Raw genomic sequence first — 17,598 nt, 5'->3', positions numbered from 1 at the left:
AGACCGGGGATGTCACCTAAAGTCATGTCAAAGACTAAATTTGTGCCGCCGGCGACTTTCGCACAAAATTCCTCCGCAACTTCTATCTCGCGGCGGTTTTCATAGAGAGCAAGGGCGTTGAAAGGGCGACGCTGCTGGGGGCTTGAGCTAAGACCCCGTAGGGTACGCCACACACGGGATAATGGCTTGCGGGGGTCCAGTGACTCGCAAAAGCATTTCCATCTTTGATCCGCTAGCTTATCCATTCGCCGCTTTATCTTCTTTTGCATGCGCCGAGCTTCTCTGAGGTCAAGAATTGACTTCGTGCGCCTGTACCTCCTTTCAGCTTGGCGACGTAGTGCACGAAGCCTTTCCAACTCAATGTCATTCTCTGTACGCTTTGATGAATGTGTGAAGCAACGCGTGCAATCTTGCATTGCGTCAGCAATTATTTCTTCTGATTTGCGTGCGATACGTTTCTTGCTGTGTCTTCTACACGAGCTTGAAAGACTGACCAGTCGATTTGGCGAGATACAACCGGTAATGCGGCGTCTAATCCATCGATTATCACATAGGTCGGAATGTGATCACTTCCATGGGTTTCAATATCGGTGAACCACTGCACGCTCGAAGTCAGGCAACGTGACACAAAAGTCAAGTCAAGGCAGGTGCTGTACGCAACAGGCCTGCCGTAACTTTACCAACGGACGAACACCGCTGCTGGCGGCTCAGATTCTAGGCCCGAGGCTGCAAGAATACCATCAAATCACGTGGACGCCGGGCCACGCGGGTCTGGAGGGAAACGAGAGGGCGAACGCCCTAGCTCGAGCGCTAATCAACCGAGCGGGGCAAGACGAATCGTCTCATCAATCCCCACCATTTACCTTCATGCCCCTGCCGTCCAATTACTGCGACCGACTCGAGATCCAGCGACTCAACCGCAGGATTTATCCTCCGCCTCACAGAAAGCTCAGCACTGAAGATGCCGTAGCTCTCCGACTTATTCAGACAAACACATTTGCTAACCTACACAAATACAGTAAAATGTTCCCACATACATATCGCGGCATCTGCCCCTGGTGCGGCGACACACACCCTACACTCTTCCACATCTCGTGGGGGTGCGGGGGCAAACCTCAACACTTAAAGACGCCTAGCACGTCATTTGAGCGGTGGGAGGTACAGCTGACCGGCGATACCCTGGCGGGACAAGAAGCTCTCGTCCAGCAAGTACGTCGAGCAGCCATGGCCAGTGGAGTCCTGGAATGAGGACACCACCCACTCGACCTCATAGCAACCACCTCGATGATTCGAATAAATGCTTTTTTTTTCTCTGTCTCTCTGTACGTTGTTCCTCGCAGAAATGTCGGGCTTCCGTCGTTTAGAAGACATAGGTTGTGGCCTGATGCAAAAGATATTAGTGACCTGCCCCTCGAGTTTATCCTGGAGCTTCCCCATATATGGTGGTGAGCGTTGAAATCCCCTGTTATTATCCAAGGACCGGGAGTAGCAGTCATGATATCTTGTAGTCTTTTGCTGTCAAACTGACTGGTTGGGGATAGGTAGACGCCAATAAGAGTAAAAGACAGCCTCTTCTTTTTCACAGTAACACAGACGTATTGGTTACCGTCGCGTGGCACTACGGGTTGGGAAAAATACGTAAGGTCTTTGCGGATGTAAACCAAAACCTTACTACTTCGGACACACGTGGTTGAAACAAAAGGTTCATACCCTGATAGTCTTATGGAGGCTGATAAGTTCGGTTCACAGATAACCAGTATAGGGAAGTGGTTGTCAAACACGAACTGCCGCAACTCCGAAATACGTGACCTCAAGCCTCTCGCATTCCATTGGAATATGGAGTAGGGTGATAGTAATGGGTAGTAAATTTATGTTGCAGTCCCGTTACGACTCGTATACATTTTTGTCTAAGATTGTATGCATAATAAGATGTGCGACGTGATGTTATACGATACGTGTGTGATGCGTGCTAGATGTGATCCCGTTTTCTAGCTGCGTGCTTGGTTAAAATATTGCAGCGCATGGTATCATTTATGAAGAATATCCGTGAAGCCTAGAGACAGCTGTTTATAGTTTTGTATCGCAGTGAGTTAATTTATGCGGAAGCGCCATCTGTAGCAATACATTTACCGAAGATGTACCAACTTTTCCTTCGAAAAGACCGCAGTTGAACGCACATATAACGGCAGTCAACACAATGTTAATGCTGAAATATTCCACTTACACATAATGCGCGAAGCCCAGCGGTTTTTCAACAAAATTCGGCATCACGTGGCCTTCGACGGAAACAAAGATGACACGTGGCGTTTGGTTGCTTCATCCTGGCGCTCACACGTAAGTCATTGCAGCAGCCTCGTGTCAACAGACGTGCATTCGGCGAAAATGAAAATAATAAAGCAAGCGATAGCAGCGCCGTTGTTCTGGCTGGCCTGAACAAACTTTATTTTAAAAAAACTGAACGTATCAGGAAATGTTTGCGACTGTGCAGAATGATGGATGAAAGACCGGCAGACTAGTTATACTGTCGCGACATAAACGAAGCCACCGTGATGCTCTGCGCTTCCTGGAGACCTTTTCCTTCTCGCGACACGCGCTTTTTACATGAGCCGCCGCCTCGCAGGGCTGTCTGCTCTAATGAACTCGCGTGATGAACGACTTCTTTATTTCGGGTCCCTAATACGCAAATGCTCTCGCAGAAGCATTGCAATATGCCAGCGCACATAATTAGCTCGCAATCAGCATTCCATCTCAAGTTACTATAGCTTTTCACTATTGGAGTGGGCGAATATTCCAAGTTTTGAATACCAAGCGAACGTTGCACGCAAGCTATTAGACTTCGAAAGCGAACTAGTCGGCCTTTCCGAAAATTAAAACTAAACTAAGATCCTACAACAACCGACGGGTAAAGCCTGGTTACATTTCTCCGTCTGCAAAATAAAGTATCTCAAATTATCAGAAGTGAAACACGTGAAAAAAAAATATTATTCGAAGCAATGTAAAAACACAATGCGTAATAGATGTATCGTTGTCTGGCTCGCTGCGGAAGCGCACGCGGTAACATGCTACATTTTCTTGTAGTCTGCCACTCGGTGCTGTTTTAAATTTAGGCATCTAGTGGTTGTCCGCTGGCACAACAGAATAAATGCGAAACTGCACTCCCTCTTAAAAAACATATCTTATGATCTGACCCTGAATGCTGACACAGACCGTTTCAAAGTACTTTCGATGCCGAATTTCAATGATCTTTTAATGCAAACGGTTGTTTTAAAACACTTCTGGTCTAGTCAATTCCTAGTTCCGTACACAGCTTCCCGCTGCTTAAGGCCCAGGGACCCCTTTTGGAGGCCACGTTGTTCCACTAGGTACGGCACTAGAGCTCGGGCCCATTATGTGCCCACCTACTTCAATAAACTACCGCACAGCACCTTCTGTGCAAAAACGAAATATAAGTTAAAGAGACTGCTAAGGCCTATCTGCTCGTAAAGGCGTCCTTGTTCCGTTTATTTACCGTTATTGTTTGGGTTCGTGCATGTGATTCTGTGATTCCTTTGCACCATGACGGTCAGTCTGGTATATGGTTATGCATTATCTCGTGATAATTTTCGTTCACACGCATTGCTGTACTTCTGTGTTTCATTATGTTCAATGAAAATTCTTTTCATAGACACTGTATAAATTCTAATAACCTTTTTTGGTGCTCTATACTTGAGTTCGCTGCTTATAACTGGTCTATTAATGTACCGCGTATGGCTTTGCTGCCTGCCAGGCGCTGCCGCTCAAGCCTTCAAAGGCTTTGGCAGGCCTGTATGAATGTACTGTTTTTGATTATTGTTAATAAAGATATTATTATTATTATTATTATTATTATTATTATTATTATTATTATTATTACATCAAACGTTACAACCTGTGACGTTTTTCTTGTAACGGGTCATTCACACGTGTTATTCTACAACTACTGGGCCCAAATTTGCAGAAACTTCTTACTTTAGCACTGCTCGCAAGTTAAATTTTCAGCCACTCCTGACGCCCTACATAAATATATCGATATTTTTCGGCAAGCATTTAGTGTTTTGGGGAAGCTAGTCATACAGCTGCCCTTTATTCTTCGAAATCTTGTGTATAACCAGTATCTAAGGAAGTTGACAAGCTATTCGCTCAGTTTTCATTTTTAAGAAAATTAGGTAACTTGGGTTTAAAAGCCGTCGTAAGCTTCCGTAATAGTTACTTATCTGTTTCCACTGATCAGCAAAAGACTGGTACCTAATTAGGCCTGAACAAATACTTCTGCTGATAATATAGGCGTCGGCGCTTGTCTATTCAACAATCAATTCGATATTCCATGCCTACTGTTCGTACTGTATTGGTATTCCAAAAACTAGATATTCCTTCACCTCTACTTTCAACATTATTCCATTCCCTTGTAATGTGTTTTACCATGCAGCACCGCAAAATTACGGTTCCTATACTTGTGATATTCAAATAATTACCCTGAATCTTTTTCGATGCATGCTGGGAGATTGTCAGCATGCTTAAGTGAAGTTGAATTGCAATATTTGTCTAGACTTCTGTACGACTATTGCGTTTTTTTTCTCCGTTTACTCCTCATGTTTCGTTGATTTGTAGGTAAAAGAAATATATGTATATATATATATATATATATATATATATATATATATATATATATATATATATATATATATATATATATATATAGTTCAAGAAAAAGTTCTTTAGGTCCGGTGCATAGCTAGTCGAAGAAACGGAGGCGCACACTCACGACAATTGCATTTTTTTTATTTTTTTACCTTTTCGGTGGTGGCACAGGCCTTCATCAGAATAAACGATGTGTGCCGCTTATTCTGAGGAAAGTGGTGCCATGGACGAAATGTAAAAACGTTCAAAATGCAATTGTCATAAGTGTGCACCTTCATTTCTTCAACCATACACACACACACACACACACACATATATATATATATATATATATATATATATATATATATATATATATATATATATATATTTATATATATATATATATATATATATATATATATATTGTTCACAGGGAGCATATAGCACAGTTTGGTGGCTTGAGTTGAGCTACCGCAGGAGGCGTACGTTACTTCCTCGACAAAATACAATGTTTTGGTGTTTAAAAATATTTACTAAATAATTCTTATTACCGTCACTTTATGCACACACAGTCACTCCATGCACACACAGAAATATTTCTAAGATCAGTGCAACTTTAGAAAACAAAAATCTAATTATGTTGTTTTACGTGCCAATACCACAATCTTACTATGAGGCACGCCGTAATGGTGGACTACAAATTGCTTGTGGCCGCCTGGGGTTTCTTGAGGTACACCCAAGGCACGGGACACGAGGGATTTTCGCGTTCCGCGCACATCGTAATGAGGCCGCCCCGGCCAGGATGCGACTTCGAGCTTGACAGACGCAACGCCGGAGCCACTGCACTGCCTCGGTGAGTGAAAAAGGTTCTTAAAATTGCATTAGACTTACGACTAGGTTCATTCCGAAGTTCTTAAAACACGCTTTCGGGAAAGCGAGTTCTGCTGTGCAAACATGACTGCGCTGCTGCTCGGTTTCAAATTCGCAGCTGTAGCACAGGCCCTAAAGTCAATAATTATCGTGGTATTTAGTGCATGTTTTAATTAGGTGGCGAGAGATTGCGAGTTCTTACGCAGGGTTTCCCACTTTTTCGGTAATGCACCTGAAAAGGTGGAGGAATCCAATGCAAATCCAACGCACATGTTCATCTCTATAGCAAGGAGAGCTTTTGTGCAGCGGTTATTCAAATATTCTCAATTCGCCTATTTCATTCCCGTGTAGTCGACGCAATGTGGCACACGCGGCAAACACCTCAATCGGCTGGTGAACGTTGGCGCGGTTGAAGTATGCGGCCGATTGTGGTCTATAATTGTGGCCTCGCGTGCTCAATCTAGGGCGCGCGAATGAGGAAAGCAGTGAGGCAGCGCGTTGTCTCCCGTCGCATGGTACTGGTGGGAAGGGAAGGAGGGGGCGGCGTTGTACTCCATCAGCAACTGCGTATTCCATGGCCGTGAGCGCATTATCATGAAAGCGAGCTAGAGCGTGTAGGTTTATCGACAGCGCATAACCGCATGGGCGCTGTGTTCTCTGCGCTGAGTTTCCTTTGAAGCGATAAACAGCGCGAGGTAACTTCGCCCGCTGCTGCTGCCGCACTTCCTCGTTGAAGCGTTTTGACAGCTGGTGTCCGCAGTCATAGAGTGTGATATGTTCACGTTTGGCTGTTAGTGCCGACTCCCCGCTTTTTAGTTAGTAAGCTAATGTTCGGAAGTTCATACGGCTGATAGAGCTACTATCCTTAGTTCGCATAGCTGTTTACCAATTTGCTGTCGCAATCGATATATTCTGCTCATTGTTGCGCTTCCGGGATTCGCGCAAAACACTGCGCTACGCTTCCAAGAGGGCTTCACGCTGCTGAGGAGTTTCTAAGCTATGGCCTTTAGCCTGATAAGCCGGCGCTGTCGCAAGCCGCCTAGCACATTCCTCAGGAGTATCCTGGGCAAGCGAAAAGCGCTCATTTTGCATACACGTTCAACTTGTGCCCGGCGCTTGACATCGACTTCGGGTTCGGTCGACTCGCAGTTGGCCTGCTGGCGATTGCGTTGCTTCTGCGTCATTATCGCTCGGCCACCAGATCGCGGGACGAACTCGCTACCTCTACATCGCTCACACAAATCGTAGCAACTTCCAGAGGACGTCAACAAGGGTTTTCAGGTCTTCGAGCGAAACTGTAGTTAAAAGTTTCTGAAAAGCATCCAAGAAAGTGCGAAAGTATGGTAAAAGTTCCATTAGGTTGCCCAAATGTATCCACGTTGTAAGTAATCAACAATTGTCAAATTCTCGACGCGAGGACAAAGGAAGAAATGCGCAAAACTGTAGTGTCCTACTGCGCTGACGGCACACGAGAGTAATAGAAAAAAGCAAACGTTATCGCATGTTATTTTATAATAATTTACTATTATGACCACCTGAGATTCTTTGAGAATGTCCACCTCACAGGTGCGTGCTTTCTGATAGCCGAAGAGGTGTCGCCATTTTACTAATTGTGTCCTCGATAATTCGCACCGGTGCGGACTGGTGTGCCCCGGCGCGCCCGTTAAATCGCACCGGTAAATCGCACTAGTGCGCAGCCACCGTCTTCAATAAATAGGGCGTACCCTGTCGTGGGAGCTTATTGGTTGCAACGAGGCGCACCAAAAAAATTGTCGGAGTGCCGCTGTGCGATCCCAGCAGGCATTGCGTGTCTTACGCGTTGCAGACGATGCGTAGCGACTGGTATCATGGTGACCGCAAAGAAACTACTGCGCCTTGAATTTTTTGTAGCCGCTTTTCCGAGTTCGTCAGATGACAGCAAGAACGAAATCTTCACAAAAGTGGCTAGCAGCAGAGGCGGCAATGAAGCATGGAAACTGTGCAATTTTGTGGCAGGAGTCGTCATGTTCTTCACTGAGAGCAGCGTGATATTTTATAGCGCCAAATTCATTATGATTGTGGGGTGGTGCTGTTTATTTCACTTCCATATGCACTTTCGTATGTCTAGGGAGATGTCCTATACCATTATAGCGAAGCACAAGATCTCTCAGTTCTATCCATTGCAAACTGGATAGAACTGAGAGATTTCCGGCGAACTGAACACTTTCCGGCGCAACAGAACCAAATCTCAACAACACGACCCGCCATCTCTACACGAGTGGACACAACAGCTACAAGCAGATTTTAATGTAGCCACTAAGTAACTTACAGCAACAACGGAGACACCGGATGTGGGCAGACATCTGCTCCATCTCTGGGATGCTCGAAGAGGCCTGACCAAACGATGGAAGAGGCAGAGGCACAACCGTAGGCTGAAACAAAGAATCGTTCGGATCATAGCAGAAGCTGAAGAACACGCCACCAGCCTCACTAATAGCAAGTGGCACAACCTCTGCGACCGCCTTGATGGCACACTAAGTAGTTTCAAAACGTGGTCCCTCCTCAGAGCACTACTCAGCCCAACGCACACAAAAGCGCACACAACGAACACAGTCCGCACTATCATCCACAAAGAACAAATGGATGATGACGCGCTCCTCCAAACACTGCAACAGACATACATTGCTACAGGCCACCGACCGGAGTACAAAGACTATCCACACGAGGAAGAAACCCAATTGGACGGCGACATTACAGAGACAGAAGTGAGGGCAGCCCTACACGGCATAAGACGAAACACGGCGCCCGGAGCAGACTGCATTCACTATGCACTGCTACGCAACCTCGACGACCAGGCCATACGGTAACTCACTGCGTACTACAACAATCGGAAAAAACTGAACGCTTCCACAGGAATGGCGACACCCCGATATCACCTTAATTCCGAGACCCGGGAAACCGCGATCCCTCCAAAATCTCAGACCAATTTCCCTGACTTCGTGCATTGGCAAACTCTTCGAGCACGTGGTTCTAAATCACCTCCAGCCTCACCTCGAAGCGAACCAATTCTTCCCCAATACATTATTCGGCTATCGACCAGGTCTGTCTGCGCAGGACATACTCGTACAACTTAAGGAGGCTGTTGTGGATAGTCCAAGTAAAGCTCAAACAAGAGCCATTCTCGCGTCGGACCTCAAAGGAGCCTTCGATAACGTCTCACATGACCTCATTCTAAACAACCTTGCATTCTCCCGATGCGAAAAACGCATCTGTGATTATGTCCGAGCCTTTTTATCTGATCGCACAGCCATCATCGGCCTAGGTGATATTCGGTCGGATATCATAAAACTTTCTGGCAGAGGGATTCTTCAGGGTTCGGTTCTCTCACCCACCCTGTTCAAGGTGGCGATGGCAAAGCTACCACCGCTCCTCGACAAGCTTCTGAACGTGCAGCACGCCCTGTACGCCGATGATGTTACAATCTGGGTGATAAAAGGGTTAGACGGCGCCATTCAAGGCGCACTACAGGAAGCGGTAAATATAGTTTAAGAGTATGCAACAGCCGGAGGACTCACATGCGCAGCTGAGAAGTCGGAGCCTCTGCTTGTATTCAAAAAACGGAACAAGGCCGATCTCAATGGCAACGTTATTCAAAGGGTAGACAGACTACGTGTACCAGGCCTTCACATACAACATAACGGGAAGGCCACACATACCCTACACGTGCTCCGCCAAAAACTTACCCAAATAATGCACATGATAAAGCGCATTACAAACCGCCGACAAGGACTGAAGAAAAAGACGTACTCCGAATTGTGCAAGCCCTCATAATTAGCCTATTGACCTACCACCTCCCCTATCATAATCTGACTCAGACTGAGATGCACCAGATGGACACCCTTCTCCGTACGGCACTAAAGCGGGTGCTGGGACTACTTCAACATGCGTCTACGCAGCTCCTACTACGACTGGGGGTGCACAACACCATCCGCGAACTAGTTGAAGGTCATCTTAATAGCCAATTGCAACGTCTGCAACGAACAATGCAAGGGTGCCACATTCTATCCCGGCTAGGACACCAAACACCAAGAAAACCACAACAGGAAAACCACACACTTCTTCCGCTTAGCATTCGCAACAAAATTCACGTGGCCCCAATTCCCCGGAATTTGCACCCTGACCGTCATAAAGGTCGAAGAAAGGCAAGAGCACAAGCCCTGGCTCGACTCTCTGGCGATGACACATCAAACACCAGTCCTATACGCCGACGTGGCCCGCTACCCGCAGAAACGTGCCCTTTGCCTAGTCGTACTAGATAGTGCAGATATTCTGAGGGCTTCGGCCACACTCAACACTGTGGACAGTGGCACAGCGGAAGAGGCTGCTATCGCCCTAGCCGTTGTATACGCTTCAACCATGCCGGCGCCGGATGGGCCTATGGAGCTCTTGCATTGCCCAGGGGGCGCTGCGAAAAAGGTGCTAAAAAGCGCCCTCTGTCCTAAAATGGGTCGTACCAAGCTCGGTCGTCTGCTTCGGAAAGCACGTTTACAATATGAACCCGCCACTTTCGGTTGTGTTGTATCACGGCCTGCAGCGAGTATCGGGCGCCGAAGATTTTTTCAAAAGTGGCACGCTGCGTAAAGGCAAGAAATTATGCAGTGCCGAATACGTGTATGCCGTTCAAGAATTAAGCGGCGAAGTTTTAGCGCGGTGTCAATCGCAAGTGAAGCGAGTCGCGTACGAAGTTGAACTTCAGGTAAGGTTTGCACGCTGCTAGATTCAGGCGCACAAACGCGAGGAAATGCTTGCTATAAATGAATCCACAGCAGCGATAAGCAGACATCATGTGTACGGAACTGCTCGAGCACACGACGGTACGCGCCGCGACGGCAGCGGTCTTTCAGCATGCCGCGATGTACGAACTGCTCGAGCGCACGATCGTACGCGCCGCGACGGCAGCGGTCTTTCGACATGCCGCGAAACGGCGGGTCTCCTGCAATCTTTGTTGACTGCATGCCGCTAAAGAAGTAGTTAGGCCTGCGTTGTAGTAGCGGCCATCTGTCCCTTTAGCAACTCATAAATAACTGATGCAATGCATATGAGCTCGCAGTAACGTACGTGCGAATCACGCTGCAGCGCGAGCTCGTGCGCTGCTCGCTTGATGTAGCTTTTAATGAGAGCGCTCGAACATCGATGTGCTGCAATCAATACTACCTTGCTGCGCTGCCTCAACGTGCTGGCTTGAGGTCAAGGATGTGCACATTTAACTCTCTAACCTGTGCTGCTCGTAGTAGTAGGGTAGTGAATTGTCACCGCATCAGCCCGACCATTTGTGCTCATTTGCACACACCTGGGCACTTCACCACTTCACACCGGTCGAATTGTTAATTGTCGCTGTGGCCGGGTCTCGAATCGTGAATCAGCAGCCATGCCTACTACGTCGGTCTGCCGTCGAGACTGTAGGTGCAAAAGACGTACCGAATTTTAGGATAATCAAGCAAACTTCAAGACAGGCGAAGCAGTCAGCATGGCGCGAAGTTTCGCTTACCCAGCGCGACAAACTGCAGCTATCCAGCGCGCCCGACGCTCCGCTTCATGAGGCCTTGAGGGAAAACGGTAGAATCTGATGTTGGGATCCAGGCCTTCTTAATTGTTCATGGTAGCCCACGACGCAGAAGTAGCGACGGTGACGCTTTTTCGAGGCTGAGCTAGGTCTCTCCGGTTCGGCGTCGCCGATTACTTGTGCTTCCAGCATTACGTCTCACGGAGAGTCCGTTTTCGTTAAACTATAAGCTGCGGCGAGCTCGTGCAGCATGGTAGGCGTGGTCTGTAAGAAGTGACGAGCTTTTTCGCATTCGCCACAGGGCAGAGAAAAGCGCGAATCGACGCAAAACTGGGGCTAGAAACGTGCTTCGCCACAGCCAGGGCTCAATACTACCCAAGCTGGTACTACCCAGATAACGTTTCGCGCGCCGCCACCAGGTGCCGCTACTATACCTCAAACTCCAGCGCAAGACGCCCATCGCAGTGGTCACTGATTCTGAGACCGCCTGCAGGACTTTGGCACAAGGGAGGGCGACACGCTACACACACCGCATCCTTACATCATTACACCCCACAGCGTTACACAGGGTGCGTATCGTCTGGGCACCTGGACATGCCTCTCTCCATGGGAATGAACGCGCTAATGCGGTAGCCCGAGAGCTCGCTAACCGGGCGCCATTGGAAGAGCTGTCCAACCCAGACGATGCAGCGACAGAACCACTGAACTACACTGAAGCTCTACAATATTACAGAGATACCAGGAGACACTTCCCTCCACCACATAATTCCCTTAATCGAGAAGATGCCGTCGCGTGGCGACAGCTTCAAATTAATTCATTTCCCTGCCTCTTTTATCTTCACCTCTTCCACCCCACACAATATCCCTCATACTGTCCTTATTGTGGAGCAAAGCCCACAGTATATCATTGCACCTGGGAGTGCCCACACCCTCCGGGCTACTCCCCTATTCCTTCAACTTCCCCTTCCTCCTGGGAGACTGCGCTGGCCAGCTCAAACCCGCAACTGCAGCGACGGCCGATCCGGCGGGCATGCGGAGTGGCGCGAGCCAATGGGGCCCTGAACTAAGGGCTCCACCCTGCGAGGAAGTCGCCCAATCTCATGACAAATAAATGGTTTCTCTCTCTCTCTCTTTTTCTGAATGATTTGGTCCTCTACAGGAAGGTTTCGGGGTTTCGGAGCTTGACTTGTCGCCCGCTGCACTTCGAGGTACCGCAGGACAGTGGCTGCGCCTGCAGCTTCCGTCCCTGTCCGGGGAAGAATCCGTCGCGGCGTTCCTTGCGGAGTTCCTGCTGGTAGACTGCGGCTACCGCATACGAAGTGAGCTGGGGGACTCCGGAAGTTTGCTCCACCTGGGGTTCTTTAACGTGAACCTAAATCTAAGTACACAGATGTTTTCAAATTTCTCGCCCATCGAAATGTGGCCACCGTGGACGGAATTTAATGGCGCGGCCTCGTGCTGAGCAGCCCAACACCATCGCCACTAAGGAACCATGGCGGGTGATCTAGGTTTGTGTGATCTCGTGCTGTTACGAGTAATGTTGCCTGACAGCATCTATATTACATGGGAAGCGCTGTAGCTGCTGTCGGTACTATTAGCGTATGAGGGTGGTGCTCACGTCATAGAACCTAGGAAACGAATTATTTTTCTTTTTCTATGTGAAACTACTTCACCGCTCTAGCTCGCCACAGAATATCTTCCTTTTGTTCCAGTGAAATGCTAGTGACGGGAAGAGGTCGCCACTGGGAGGCGATTTTTACAGTTTGTCCACAGGGCATGCTCTGCAGCATGCTCCGCCCAGCCATGAACATGGTCTTCAGCACAACCCTATACGCTTAGTACTGCGCTAGCATTCTTAAGGTCCTTCACTCACTTTGAGCAGGCTGTCTCACTATGTATCTATCTATGTCTGTGAGCATTTTCCCGCCTACCTGGGTCACTGTGTAATCTATGGTCTAACCGGTAAGGCATCGCGCTGCGTTCTGAGGAAATAGAGTTCAAAGCCAATCGTTGGACTAACATGGCTCACTGAGTAAATTACAATATGAACATATGTAAGGCTCTTCAACGAACCTCTTTTATTCCGACATGGGTCAATATAGCTGCGGAACGGTGTATGTACGTCACGTGCAATATGACCTGCCACACGTGTGTCCATTGTCGATTGGGCTCCGAGACAGTACAGCTGTGCAGACACAGGGTACGTTCCAGGTCTAAACACAGCTTCAATTTGTGGTATTTATTATACCCCTACTTCGCATGTCAGAACCTCCACGCAGCACTGTAGCACGTTCGACGACGAAGAAGGGTGTTGCAAGTCATATTGCACGCGACTGTACTGCTCTTCAAAGAAATTCCTTGACGCCGGCTCAGAGCGCTGGGTACGTTCAACTCGGTCTTTGTTGGTGTTGAAAAAACCGTTTCATGCCAACATAGGTAACTGGGTATAAAGTAGCTGGCGTCCGCCGTTGGTCGTTGAAAGTCTTTGCTTCCAACTTAGGTTACTAGAAATGTGCCGCTGGCAATTTACCGCTGTTTAATGAGAAAATGATTCTTCAGGACCCATCTCGAGATGAATGTCGATGGTAACGCACTTAGCATTGAATTAAGAATACGACACAACTTATTAGCGACGTCGAAACGAGTTAGGTATGAGGCGCATACTGCAGTGGGACTCCTCTTTTTTACTTCCCAAAGAACACTCTGCACCCTTTAGCAGGCATCCCCGCGAAGCCTGTGCGTGTCCTCCATAATGCATGGCACGCTGTTACTTGCGAACGCTAAAAAACGCGTCATGCGGCAACTGTGCTCTTCACTCGCGCTTGTTTTTAGACACACTACGCCACGTAGTCACTCTGCGGAAAAGTCCTTACTGGGCCTACGAGACTGCATTCGCGTGCAACTTTATAAGGCTGCGCTATTTACCCCTCAAAGGTGGATGCAGAAGACCCTCGGGCAATGGGCACCCACGCTAGACATACGTCATGAGTCGGCTGGCCGGCGATCCTACCGACTGAGAACATGGCAGCCCACGCTTCGAACTCGGACGAGTCCCGTCAGCGGGACTATTTCTTTATTCGCTCAGTGGCCTACTGCGGTTTCGTAATCTGGGCGGGGCTTCTCCTGCCTCCCTAAATTGTTCCCGACTATAGATGATGTTGCTCTTCATGCATCAGGGGCGGCAAAATGCACCATTAGAACCCGTGGTCGTTCCATCATCGTCACGTTTTATTCGCCATTCCATCGTAATCATGGTGTCTTCATTCAATCATGATTTTGTCGCGGTTTTTATTCCTAATAGTCATTGTCTCGCCGTCAGATTACCGTTCTTATGCCATCGTAATAATACTGTCATTGTAATAACGTCGCAGTCTTTCTATCGCGATCCCATTCATGTTATGCCATCTTCGTCACGCCACCGTCTTCGTGCAGCCATCGTCCAGCCATTTCATGCCTTCATCATCACTTATGTCATCGTCAGAAGTCATGTGATCATCCTAATGTAGCCGGCATTGTTCCACCTTAATGATCCAACCTAACATTTATCATCTGAATCGTAGTGCCGTCGTTGTCGAAATTGACGTGTCGTTGTCATGCCATCGTTGTCATTGGGTAGTGTTCATGCATGTTGACAAACCATTGTCGATATGCCATCGCCGTCGTTCGATCTTCGTCATCCCAGATTTAACATCCGGTCCCTGTCACACCGTCTTTTCACCCGCCGTGGTTGCTCAGTGGCTATGGTGTTGGGCTGCTGAGCACGAAGTCGCGGGATCAAATCCCGGCCACGGCGGCCGCATTTCGATGGGGGCGAAATGCGAAAACACCCGTGTACTTAGATTAAGGTGCACGTTAAAGAACCCCAGGTGGTCGAAATTTCCGGAGTCCTCCACTACGGCGTGCCTCATCATCAGAAAGTGGTTTTGGCACGTAAAACCCCATAATTATTATTATTACACCGTCTTTGTGACACCATCCTGGCAACACCGTCATCACCATACATTCACGATCATACCATTGTCCTCATGCCATCGTGGTCGCGCTACCATCGTTACACCAACGCATTTTTTTTTTCAGAATCTTCCCATTGTCATCAAGTCGTGGTCGTGATACTGACTTCGACTGCGCCGTTTATTCTTAGAAAATTCTCAGTAGTTTAAAAGTGAACGCTCTAAACATCCTTTTCACTTAAATGGCATGTACAGAGCACGATCTTTAGGCCCCCAAGTCATTCCGCGAGATCGAGCCGCCTAGTCCGCACCACACCTAAGGCTTACATATTTGCATTACGCACTCGTAACCATACTGCTATTTTTTTAGGCAGCAGCTTTCTTTCCCTACCCTCCCAGGGTTTCGTATGGCTTGATCGATCGCTGGTCGGATTCATGCCGAGTAAGTTCAACCTCACTGTTTAAAAAAGAAAAGCGCACCCACTGGTTGGTTGCGAAATTGGCCACTAGAGCAGCAGCCCTATTCTAAAACAGCTAGGCCACAAACGCATTTACCTCTTACAATAAAATTAGACCTAGAGGTCTATGAAGCTCTAAGCTACCTAAAACTTAATATTCAGGCACACAAACAACCTATGCTTCTCTCGCGGCCACACCAACTACCTCTTTCATATGGTCATCGCGTGTTGTCTATGTTCATTTCCACACGATAGCACCCACCCAAAGCGGGGATTCGACAAAAAAATTGGTGGCGCATATCGGGCTGCAAACTATCTCTTCGAGAAGATCGCAACCTTTTGATGCTGATGAAATTGATTTCCATACCATTGAACATACCAGCAATCGCGGATCGACCAAAGAACGTGTGCAGGGCAGCTATCTTGTACACGTTCGGAAAACCGACGTTCGATTTCGCCTCGCGCGATTGTCCAGGCTGCACCGATATCACGACCTAGGCCAGTCTAGTCCAATCGCGTGAAGCGAAATCGAACGTCGGCTTTTCGAACGTGTAAAAGATAGCAGCCCAGGTGTTCATTAGGATGATACTTTCGACACTGTGGCACATACCTACAACTTGGGATAAAAAACGTGGGGACGTCTTGATTACGAAGCCGATTTCCAGACTATTTCACGTGCCCCCATTGGGAGTTCTGCGAGGAAGTGGTCTGTACATTTCAAATAATGAAGAAGGAATGCCGAGGAACAAGCCAGTTTTGCTTGCCATTATGTGCGCTCCAATTTACTCTACGATAAAGATGTAGGAACGAACCGGGCAACTTTATAGCATTTGATTAGCTGCTTCACGAAAGCTTTGTTTGAGGTACATTCAAGCATTTGCAGTGGATCTGCATAATTCTTTAATCTTCTAATATATGTATGACGCACTAAGCCTTCGTCTCGAGTGTGGACAGTGCGTAGTAAAGCTGAGTAGTTTCCACAAAATTATGAATGTATATCAGCTTATCAGCTACAGTGGTAATATTTATTGCTACACGCAAAAGCCGCATCACATAGGGAAGGTGCTTTGCGCCGATCCTCAATCTCTTGCATGCGTAATCATGCAAACGACATTTCCACATTGGAGTCGGATATCTGGGAGCACAGATAGGCTAGAGGAATTCTTCCGACTTATACTGTTTAGAAACACTACTGCCTCGAACTTTTCAATACAAGCATACCCCCTTACTGCAGTGAAAAAAGTTAATTATTAAATTTTAGTTAATTGTGCTGCTGACAGCAATAGTTATCATGGAAATTTGTGTCCCCCTGGCCACATAACTTAGTTGCACAGGTGGTCTTCGCGTGCCTCCAGTGCCTAACTTTAGGAAAACCAAAAAGCCTTATTCTGAACACTCTTGTATATTGCTATCAGAATAATTATATCTTAGTTCTTTTAAGTACACTACAGCATCGTAATCTTACGTAACCATTCGCTACACATCAGCTACATTTTCATGCAACCGTTCTCTACAAATTCTTAATGCTTTCCATTATGTAGATGTCAACTACACTTTTGGCACATTTGGAAATAGCTGGCTGCCACATGCTTTAGTAGTCAATGCAGGATTCTTAGCTATACTTACTGAAATATTTTACGAAAAACAACCTTCTGAAAGGCGCAATGCTACGTTATCTGATTAATATTTTTGCCTAATATTTATGACTGAACACAAAGTTACCTGGGTAATGGAAAGATTTTACTACCATGCTAAAAGTCATTATTATCTGTATTGTTTCACAGGTCAGCCCATCAAGGAAAGATCTTGGTACAGAAGGCGAATGCTGGGTGGGTGTGTGCAAGAACGGCATATGCTTCTACCCGAAACGTGCGAAATGCGCTACAATGTAACACTACGCGAATGATACGCCTACCAGTGCTCAATTTTCCCGCGTGAAATACCATGGCAGAACAAAAATGTCGAAAATGAATAAAAACCTCCATAGTTGTTTATGGTGAAAAGCAGCGCGAATCGGGCATTGACGGACAGAATAAATACATAAATAAGGGGTATCCAACTTGCCCCACTTTCAGCCTTGTTGCTGCTTGGTTACCTAAATGTACTTGAGTGCTTCACTTAAAAGTTAAGTGTACTTCAG

General features: G+C 47.3%; 1 long non-coding RNA gene across 1 annotated transcript in view; it reads right to left on the bottom strand.

Annotated features, from left to right (window-relative positions):
- The window catches only part of LOC129383126 (uncharacterized), a 56,156-nt gene extending 53,799 nt beyond the window's left edge, over positions 1-2,357 (bottom strand). Inside the window, exon 1 of the long non-coding RNA XR_011893086.1 lies at positions 2,225-2,357. This is a non-coding gene — a long non-coding RNA (uncharacterized lncRNA). The remainder of the gene's footprint in view (positions 1-2,224) is intronic.
- Positions 2,358-17,598: the final 15,241 nt, after the last annotated feature.

The sequence above is a fragment of the Dermacentor andersoni genome, chromosome 3 (assembly GCF_023375885.2).
Source record: "Dermacentor andersoni chromosome 3, qqDerAnde1_hic_scaffold, whole genome shotgun sequence".
NCBI classification, from domain to species: Eukaryota; Metazoa; Arthropoda; class Arachnida; order Ixodida; family Ixodidae; genus Dermacentor; species Dermacentor andersoni.
The sequence above is the reverse complement of the archived record's forward strand: the minus strand, read 5'-3'. Positions and strand labels throughout refer to the sequence as shown.